We start from the raw sequence: 11,126 nt of genomic DNA, 5'->3' as shown, positions 1-11,126 counted from the left end.
TACTTAAGGTGGATTCAATGTTCATGAATTTGAAAATGATTCCCATATTTCAAAGAATTTTTTTGTATTATAAAAAGTTTAAAATTTTAAAATCATTCATAAATGTGATTTTTTAAGTTCCAATTCAAAAAAATATTCATGGATATAGAAAAACTTCACGAGACCAATACCATTCACATATTTGAAAATGTTCATAAATTTGGAAAATAAGAGAGGGAAACAAAAAAGAAAAGGTGGTAAACATAAAAGAAAATTTCAAAAGGATAAAATGAAAAACAAAGAAAAAGAAGGAAGAAAAAAAACCTAGTTCATTGAAGAATCTAGAACTTTCCCAAACCTGTGCGGAGATAAATACTGAAACGGGCCGGCCCATACAGATTACGACACGCACGAGAGTGTGTGTACGCGGTAGGTCGCTCTTCGGCGACCTATGCGCGAAATAGGAAGCACCCGCTTCTACGCCCTAGTCTCCCGTTCGGCGATTCTTTTTTTTTTTTTTTTTTTTTTTGAGGACCGTTCGGCCATTCTTATTTGATGCTTGTGAGCGTAGAAACATATGGCTTCGCTGAATCTTGGCCTAGCGACTCCCCAGTTTGGGGCAGCCTACGGTCGCTTCCCTGTTTCTTCTCTTTTCTGTTACTTTTTTTCTGCTTCTATTTCTTTCGTCCTCAATTTTTATTTTTATATTTTTTTCCTGTATCATACTAAGTTCATTGCATGTTAAAAAAAAGTTCATTGTATATTAAGGAAATGTTTACGGTATATTACTACAAGTTCATCACGCATTATAAAAATGTGCATCATATATTAGAAAATGAACGTAGCCGAACCTGAGGCGACCTGTGAGCCGACGACTGAGAACAAAGTTACCCCCACGCGCCAATCTAACGCCGGCTCACCTCCAGACGGCTCTTTTTCGGCGCCTTGAGAGGCCGAACGGCTGGAGATGCTCTTAGCCTGCGAATGGGATACACTATGAAGCGGAGGAGCCACACGTGGAAGCAAAGCAGCCGGCACGGATCATGGGGAGGAGGAGGATCCTGCAGCTAGCTTGTACTGTACCAATTGGACAAGCAAGTCAATCGGCCCTGCATGCGTGCCTCGCGTGCAGGTGCAGCACGGACACCCACCGTCCCGTCCTCTCATCGCCTCAGTCTGCCGCTACGGTAAATACATTCTACACTGTATACTATTCCCTTCATTTCCTTTTACTCTCCGTATAAGATCCGTTGAAAATTGAAATCAGTCTTTGTACTCCGCAAAATAAAACTAGTTTTTATATTGCACAAGTTCAGCATTCTTTAATCAACTTCACAAATAATAATTCAACATTCACAATATGAAATTAACATTATTAGAAGCATGAGGAAATTACTTTTTATATTGCACAACTTGAGTATCAAAAATATTTATACATTTCTAATATAAATTTGGTCAAACTTAATTGAATTTCACTTTAAAAAAACTATTTTTCTGTCGAAAATCCCCTTGATCTATATTAATGGGCCAAACAAAAGTACAGGCACCCAAGACCCTAGAAATGACATCCATGTTCAATGAGTAGCTAACAACCGCCGCTTCACCCAAAGCCAGCCTAACCTAGATTTGCGCAGCACCTACATGGACGGGGAGTCGCCGATCTTCAGTCCAAACGAGCAGCACACCGGTAGAGGCGGCACCGTCGATGTGACATTGCATAAACAAGGAAGAACAATCCATCGTCGACGTCGAGAACAAGAGGAGGCAACTCTCGGTCAAAGCGGCGACAAGAGGAGGCAAGGATCCACGATCTCACCGGTGGGAGGAGAGGAAACTCTCGGTCACTCGTGTCGCCTCTCTCAACTTCCTTGTCGCTTCGGATCCGTGAACCTTTTTGACTTGAAAAATCTTATATGCAAAGTAAAAAAGAAGAAATGGAGGAAGTGTTTCCCTTCCTTGAAATACAAAAAGAAAAAAGGAAAAAGCACGAATACATACAGAGAGAGAGCACGGCGGATAAAGCAGACTGAAACGTGTCATCAAACGAGGATAAGAGCTCCATGTGCTACACGTGTAGCACAAGAAATGCCCGCATGTATTGCATCGCCACGGCCTGCCTGCCTCAAAAGTCGTCGCGGTGCGATAGTCCAAACCGACACGTGCGGCCCGTGATGCTCGCCCCCCTCAAAAGCCTCCACTGATTAAGCATGTTATTCGCTAGGTTTATTATAGTAGCATGCATGCTTGATGCTTGTGTTAGTAAAACAAATGCGAATAGCCCGCCCGTGATCGTGCAATGATCGGCTAATAATCGTGTGGGCAGAGAGAGAGGGGAGGAGAACACGTCGTGTTCAGGATGGATCACCACTTGGACCAGCAAGCGAATCACAACCTGGATTGGCCACGTGTCAGCGCGGCGCAGAGCCTGACGGGTCGATAGGCAGAATGGGACGCGTCGTGCGTGGACTGCCACGTGTATGCACACCTTGTGTTGCTTGCTTGCGTGCGTGTTGCATGTGCCAGAATGCTGCCACGGTGCATCGCCATGCGTCGGAAGCGGCGGCCCGACACGTGCATGTGAGGACCACGACGACAACGAGGGCGTATCCATCCATCCATCGCTCCTCTTCCCTGGAAACGAAACGTGCGCAGAGCAGCAGCCGTTTTCATGGTCTTTGAACGACCGAGATCTTAGAAAAAAAATGATATCGGCTTTGCTAACGCTATTCACCTCATAAATCTAGTATTCAATAGTACTCTGTCTGAAAAAAGTTGATACTCCCTCACTTTTAAAATATAGTGCTTTCTCTATTTTCGTGCCTCAACTTTGACAATAAGTTTAAGCAACAAAATCGACTACGGCGGGAGCAAAAGTAATATCAGTGAATTCATATTCAAAAAAAGTTTTCAATTGTATAGTTTTTTCTCCCGCCGCAGTCGGTCTCGTTGGTTAAATTTATGGTCAAAGTTGAACCTCGGGAAGCAAGTGTGCACTATATTTTAAAACGGAAGGAGTATATTAGATTTGACTGATGTGGAAAGCCACTTTCTCAGCCTGAGCTTGGGTGAACAGTAAAATTATAAACAAATTCAGAATTTTTATTTATTTATTTTGATAAATGTTAAAAGAGTTCGCAAAACTTTATCATGGAATCACGTCACTGAAAGGTGTGGCAAAAAAATCAGTGCTCCCAAATGCTTTCGAAAATAGCATTTTTAAATTATTGATTTTCCTTTTGCCACGCCTTTCAGAAATATGATTCCATGATAAATTTTTACAAGAACATTTGTCAAAAAAATTCAGATTAAAAAAATCGATTTTACTGCTGACCCGAGCTCGTGTTGAGAAACTCCGCGTCCGATGTGGACAACTCCTACTAATTAATGGCCATTGGTTACAAGAAGAAAAAAAATACCCAACATGACTAAACCGGCTGCTTGCTTGCTGGAGCTCGTATGCTTTACGCATACTGCTTCCAAGTTGTGTTGTGAGTGGAGTGCAGATCTTGTAAGGATTTTTATTCTTTGCGAGTAATCAACGGCTGAAGGCGAAGGAGAATATACACATGAATGGCTGATCATAAGCAAGCACCAATTTTCTTCCAACATAACTAATGTTGCACAAGATAGAATCTTGCACGTCGATTTATACACATAGACCAAGCTTCATGTACGCAATTCTTTTTTTCTTACTACTGTGCAAATAACTGCATGGGTGACAAAAAAAATACTTCCACCATCCCGAATTACTTGTCTTAAATTTGTCTAAATATGAATGTATCTAGACACATTTTAGTGTTAGATGCATCCGTATCTATACAAATCTAAAGCAACTTTTTTACAACGAAGATAATATATGGTCATCTTTATTAAAATGAAGAGGAGAAAATGGAGGGAGAAAAAGAAGAAGATAATTCATGTGCGGGTTGAGTCTGACCTGAGTCACCTGACCTCTCACTGCCTCGTCCATCTGCTTGCTTGAGCTACACACTGATGGGTGGTATTGAAAAAAAACCGATCAAATTCAAGGTAGGAAGGCTGATTTGGTCATCCAGAGTATTTATAGATGGGCGCCTCAAACCCGTCTCAAATGCCTGGGCGGGCAGACCAGTCACTGACCGTTTATAAAAATCGACTCACTTGGACGCCTTAAACCGGGCACAAACGTCCAGGCTGTTTGGCGCCCCTCATATCCCGCTCAAATATAGGGCGGATATGGGACGACTTGGGCATGCGCAGACGCGTTCGCCTGACATACCCGGCACACTATCGACCCCATGATGTCCCATAAAAAAACCCATCCGACTCCTCACTCGAAACCATGGCTCACTCGCTCCGCTCCCTTGCTCCGTCCTCTCATCTCCCCGCACCGATTTTGATCCAATCCGACGCAATGTCGAGCTCCGGCTTTGACCCCGACGCTGAGAGGAGCTGGCCCTTTGTATTTCCTTGGAGCGGTCCAAGGTGGACACCAGGGGCAGCTCCGGGTCTGCAACGTCGGCGCAGCTCAGACACGGCTGGAGCTGGCCCCTCCCGACCCGCGCGTAGCTCCGACAGGGCACCGCAGTCCGCTCTGGCCCGGCGTCGTCCCCTTCCTTTTTTCCTAATTCAAAAAATGTTCTGTTTGACAAAAGAATGTCCGTAAATTAAAAAAAGTGTTCCTATTTTTCAAAGAATATTTGCCGATTCAAAAGAATTTACAGGAATTTCGAAAAAAATGTTTATGATTTACATTTTTTGCTATTTTTTAGTATTTTTCATGAATTTGAAAAATGTTCATGATTTCAGAAAATATTGAAAAATTTTCAAATATGTTTGTAAAATAAAATTAAAAAGAAAAATAGAGAAAATAAGAATAACGTAAAATAAAAAAACATAAACACATACAAGAAAAGAAAACTTGGGCCGGCATAAAGAGTATGTGGAGTTCTTTTTTTATTTGCGTATGTATGTAAGACACATTTTTGTATGCATGTTCACTCATTTTAGTATGTATGTAAATAGTTGATGTTTTGAAATGGCTAAAATATCTTATATTAGGGAACAGAGGGAGTAAAAAACAAACTGGTAGCATATGAGACCGGGCCCTGGTGATAGTACATCCGTCCGACTCGTGCACAAAGGGAGAAGAAGGAAAAGGCGGCCCATGTTTATCGTTCCTCCCGCCTGGCCCATGTGTATACCACCGCACGCACATATCTATGTTTTACACGCCGCTAAATAAATAAGACTGATCGAAGTTGGCCCAGAGCACGCGGTGATGAGCAGTTAATAATCGTTTGGCCGTGAGGACAGACTGACAGTGACATGGAAGCACTACGTGTCGGCGCGCGGTGGATCGTGACAGCGGGAGCGCGCACGTGCCGCACCGCACCGCCATGCGTCGGAGCACGGAAGCCTCTACTCCGACACGTGCGCCCGCGGATAACAACGTGCCTCACCTCAGCACGCCGATGCTCAGACCGGTGTGAAGGGCAGAGACCTGCAAGAAAGATATCGGCTGGCCAGTGGTAGTAGACGGAGTACTACTCTCTTCGATCCTTTTTACTTTGTATATTAGGGTTGTCCGAAGTCAATCTTATCTAACTTTGATCAAGTTTATATAAAAAATTATAGTCATTCACATAACAACACCAATATCATTAGATTCATCTTAGAATATATTTTCATATTATATTTATTAGATATTATAGATGTTAATAATTTTTAATATAAATTTGGTCAAACTTAGCAAAGTTTGACTTTCGGCAAATCCAACGTGCAGAATAAAAAGAAACGGAGGGAGTATCTCATATATACGCCCTACGTACCAGATCTTGTACAGTGGCCGCTCGTTGTAACTTGTACTCTACGTACTTAAGAAGAACATATACCCGGAGCTAAACCCGTATGCTATATGCCGCGTAAAAGTTCGTGCGGAGTGGAGTGGGAGGGATCTCACCAAGATTTTGATTCTCCCTTTCCTTCTTTTTCCTTTCCCTTGCGAGTAATCGACGGCCCAAGGCGAGAGCTCACGAATTAACACGCAAATAATAATAACAATAATAACATGCAAATAATAATAATAATATGACCTGAACCCAGCTCACAGACATCTTCGCCGTCAATGAACTGAACGTCCACAAAAATACGGAAGCTACACTGTGCTGCCTCGTAGTAATTGATTGCGTTTCTACTGCACGGTGAATGGCAGGAGGGGCAGTACATGCAAGAATGACAAAAAAACAATTCATTTGGAAAAAAGAACGGTAAAAAAAGCGAGGAGATACTTCGATGGATGGAAAGAAAAGTGATGTCAGCGCGCCTGTACAAGTTGACTATCATGACCACCGCCCCCGGCTTGAGCCACACGCCGATGGAAGCCTGACAGGGGCAGTTCCGTCTTTTACCGGCTCACCGGGGAGCCCTGGTGGAAACTGCTAGGTGCACCCGGCCAACTCTAGCTTGCGCAATGGCCACACTCGGGAGTTTCCTTGGCCCCCACGCAGGGAAAAAATAAAATCACTGCCCTTTTGTAAACACGGAAATGCACATCCGCAATTGTGTGATACTCCTACTAGGCTACTTACTACTCCCTTCATTTCACAATGTAATGTTTCCTCTATCTACATGCTTCAATTTTGACCGTAAATTTAACTACCAAGACCGATTGCGACGGGAGCAAAAATATATCAGTGAATTCGTATTTGAAAGAAGTTTTAATTATATAATTTTTTTTCCCGCCGTAGTTGGTCTCGTTGGTTAAATTTATAGTCAAAGTTAGACCTCGGAAAACGCGGACGCACTATATTATGGAATGGAGGGAGTACCTCTGTCCTGGTAGGGATAGGGATGAAAGATCCCAAACAACAATGCCCACGTGACACGTTCTGAGTTTATGCATGTACAGTTCAGGCTGTAATTTTTGTACTGCACATGCACGCCGCGTACACTTGTGAAACAATGCACTGAATAAATCCGCCGTCCTTGTGGCATCGGAATGCACGTTACCTCATGTGATTGTGTGTTTTCTCGGGTACATTTTATTTCGGTAACGAGTTTTCACGTTATTTCCTCGTTTGCATTACCTTTAGTTTTTCCGGTGTTCTAGGGCACATAACTCGCGTGTGTGTGGGAGGGGGGTGGGGGGGGGGGGGGGGGGGGGGGGGGGGGGGGGGGGGGGTGATTCATAGGCAACACTTTTTGTTCTTGTTTTTGTGGTCGAATCGATGTTGAGCTAAAGGGTAAGGACAACTGGAAAAGGGGGTCGACGGGTCGAGAGGACACACCGCATGCTCGTATTCAGCCGCCCGGTACGTTATTTCTTGACTCAACACCACGTGAAATGACGAGGCATTTGCTATAAGTATACTACTAAAGTTTAGCTCGATATGACCCCAAGACACATTATCAAGACAAGAAAGAGCATAATACATTTGTCAAACCATTCCGCGGTTATTGGTTGCGAGCTGAATAAGATGTATACAACCAAGGATATCCATCAGTCCGCTGCCCGCACAGACATGTCTATCCGATCCATTTTCATGTAACAATTTTTTGTGTCGCTTCCCTTTGTTGCAATTGTGACCGGACAAACTGTTACTTGTCGATCAATGCCACACGAGAAACATTATCAAGACCAAAAGCAGCACGATATATACTATTCTCAATTATTGTTTGCCCGCCGAATACAAGGTACTATACTACAACCAAAGTCCAAAGACAACCAGAAGGCGTTTTTAATGGTAAATAGCATCATTAACAGTTTTATTATAACATTACTAGTTGCAACAAGTGACGGTTAAATAAATAGAAAAAGTATGAGTATTCTCAAACCAGTTGCTTGCCGGCGCAAGTATGCTCTACGCGTTTGCAACAGATATCCCGTGAGGATTTTTATTCCTTCCTGCAGAGTAATCAACGTTGTAGACTAGGCTCAAAGACATCTTGGCCATTAATTAATTAATCACATATGTAAGCAAGCAAGCAATCAACATTGTACTCCTTCGTAGGAGTAATTCTTATTCTACTGTACACTGACAGCAGGAGCAGTACAAGTATGAAGCAACAAAATAGTATTATATGGAAAAGGACAGTAATAAAATAATAAAATAAAACGAAGCAGGTAAAGAGAGTGATGTCAGGATGCTCGCTGCATGCTGACTGCTGTGACCGCAGTCCCGGCTTGAGCTACACGCTGATGAAAGCTTCGCTGGATATTCATGGGGGTAGTTTCGTCATTTGCTGGCTCACTGCTCCACTCCATGGAAACTGCTAGGTATACCCCTGCCATGCACCGTCTCCTGGATTGGGAATTTTCTTAACCATGACATGTGTGCATGGAATCGAGAATTTTCTTGGCCACCAAGCCTCTAAAATTGAGTGGTACTCCCTTCGTCCCAAAATTAATGTACTGACTTAGTACAACAATGCTTGTTTTGGGACTGAAAAAGTATAATCCAGCCAGACATTGGTTGGGATGAAACAAGTAAAAACAATTTAGGAACAATTTATGCATAATGTATATGCTGATCGTGTGAACTGTCTCGACAATGCCGCACACTTGTAATTTTGTAAACCAGTGTAATTTGCAAGTCTACTATGGCCGAGTTTGTTTACTTTTCATAGTCACGACATGAGATCTGTTTTGCATATGGCCTTTGTGGCCTCTGGACATGCACGATCACAAGCGTAGATGTGTTCCTCAGATGTGTTTTGTTACTATATCGAGTTTCTTTTTTTTCCTTTTTGCGTCATACTTAGTTTTTTTCAATCGTGTTCCAGGCCATAAAAGTTGGGGCGGCACTGATTCATGGTCCATGTCGTGTGTCTTCCTCTCGTAGTCAGTTCTGATCGACACTGCTTGTCATCAGTTTGTTCTCAGAATCAATGTTGAGACAAAGGGATAAGTGGGAGTCGCAGGATCGACGGGTCGAAGTGGAGGCCGAACGGTTGACGACAAAGGGATAAGTGGGAGTCACAGGATCGACGGGTCGAAGCGGAGGCCGAATGGTTGACCACCACAGACAAAACAAATCAAGGGATCATTTTTTGTATGGTTACTAAAGTTCAACTCAATGTTGGATAAGCATTTGTTGTATGATTACTAAAGTTCAGCTCAATGTTGGATAAGCATCGCGGGCTGACCGATGCATGGTGTGCTCAGATCGATTGCCTCGGGGTTACCTCGCGGACATAGGTTGACCTGACGCAACACAAAACAACGAGTTCCCATGTTCCTTCCCCTTTAGCACCGTCTCTAGACTTTCTTTTGTCGTGTTCTAGGCCGCTGATGTTGGGGGTTGACAGCAAATGGACCTCCTCCACCTCTCAGGACCAGTCTTTGACTAACAAACCCCTTTTGATTGCCGTAGTGTGCTCGGAAACGACGTTCAACCGAAAGGATGAGGGGAGGGGGTACTGGATCGACACTTCTTAGGGGGGGTGCATGGCGTGCACGTATTCAGCCCGCCCGATATGGCGTTCCCTTGGAAATTTTATGTGTTTTAGTGATCGAAAGTGACATCGAGTCGAAGCGATGAGGGGGGAGGGGGGGCTGGAGCACGCGTGGCTTGTTTATATTCAGCGGTCCGATCATCTGACCGACTACCGTGGACTGAGTCTGTTGAGGTTGACCTGGCGCAACACAAAGTAACAATGCATTTGCCATATCGAATACTAAGGGCCTGTTTGGTTTCAATAAGTCACCCGACTTATAAGTCAGGTGACTTAAAACTAGTGACTTATAAGTTACGCCTGTTTGGTTGTCACCTGACTTATAAGTCACCTGATACACCTTTGCACACCAATCAACATCATGCAGGTGGTGGGACCCACGCAAAAGGGGGTGACTTATAAGTTTTAAATTGGGGTGGAGCAACTTATGACTTATAAGTTGGGGTGACTTATAAGTCGGGTCTGTTTGGCAAAATAAGTCACTTTTTTCACTTTTCGACTTATAAGTTGGTGACTTATTTGGAACCAAACAGGCCCTAAAATGTAGTCTAATGTTGGCCAAGCGCCATGGGTTGGCCGATGCGTGGAGTGCTCGTGTTCAGCCGTCGGATCGATTTCATTGGAGACAAGAAGTTATCTTGTCCTTTCCCTTTTCGCATTGTCCCTAGATTTTCTTTTGCCGTGTCCTATGCCGATGCTATTAGGTTTCGACATAGATGACCCCCTTCCCTCTCCCATTATCGATTTTTCGACCGACAAAGAAGTCTTGATTGTCGTTTCATGCTCGAAATGATGTCGAACTGTAAGGATAAAGGATGGGGAGCAGGACCGACACGGTTTAGGAAAACATGTGGCATGCTCGCATTATGTATTTGATTGACCAGCAAAGCACTTTCATTGTCGTTTCATGCTCGGAACTGACGTCGAACCGAAGGGATAAGGGGGAGGTGTGGGACTGACACGGTTTATGAGGGCCACATGACATGCACATATTCGGTCCCGCCTGGTACCATATTACACCACGCAAGCTAAACCGACAAACTGCGAAATAACGTGGCATCTGTCATTTATACCAATCCATATGTACCACTAAATTTTAGCTGCTTGTTGACCCGGCATGGTTAAGATCAGAAGCAGAATATTTTTTGCCAAGTCATTTCCCAATTAACATTTGCCATTTCCCAACTATTTTTTGCCCCCTTGAACTTGGACTGGACATAAATATATCAGTTTGGTACCACAAGTACCAAGGATATCCACAAGGAGCAGTTTTTTAATTAATTAATGGAAAATAAAGAAACTTGTTTGTTGGAGCGAAACTGCTATATATCATGTTTGGAATATTATTGTTTTTCTAGGGGAAATGTTATTGTTATATACTGTATACCACTACTAGTTGCAACAAGCGACGATTAATAAATAGTAAATAATAAAGTATGCTCAGGACGGTTGCTTGCCGGTGCAAGTATGCTATACGCGTTTGCAACGGAGATCCCGTGAGGATTTATATTCCTTGCCATTAGAGTAATCAACATTCTAGACTAGGCTCAAAGACATCTTGGCCATTAATTAATCACATATATGAGTAATCAACTTAATACACTGACAGCAGGAGCAGTACAAGTATGAAGCAACAAAAATAATATTATATGGAAAAGGAGAGTAAAATAATACTCCCTCCGTTCCTAAATACTTGTCTTTCTAGTCATTTC

The sequence above is a fragment of the Triticum urartu genome, chromosome 1, assembly GCF_003073215.2.
Source record: "Triticum urartu cultivar G1812 chromosome 1, Tu2.1, whole genome shotgun sequence".
NCBI classification, from domain to species: domain Eukaryota; kingdom Viridiplantae; phylum Streptophyta; class Magnoliopsida; order Poales; family Poaceae; genus Triticum; species Triticum urartu.
The sequence above is the reverse complement of the archived record's forward strand: the minus strand, read 5'-3'. Positions refer to the sequence as shown.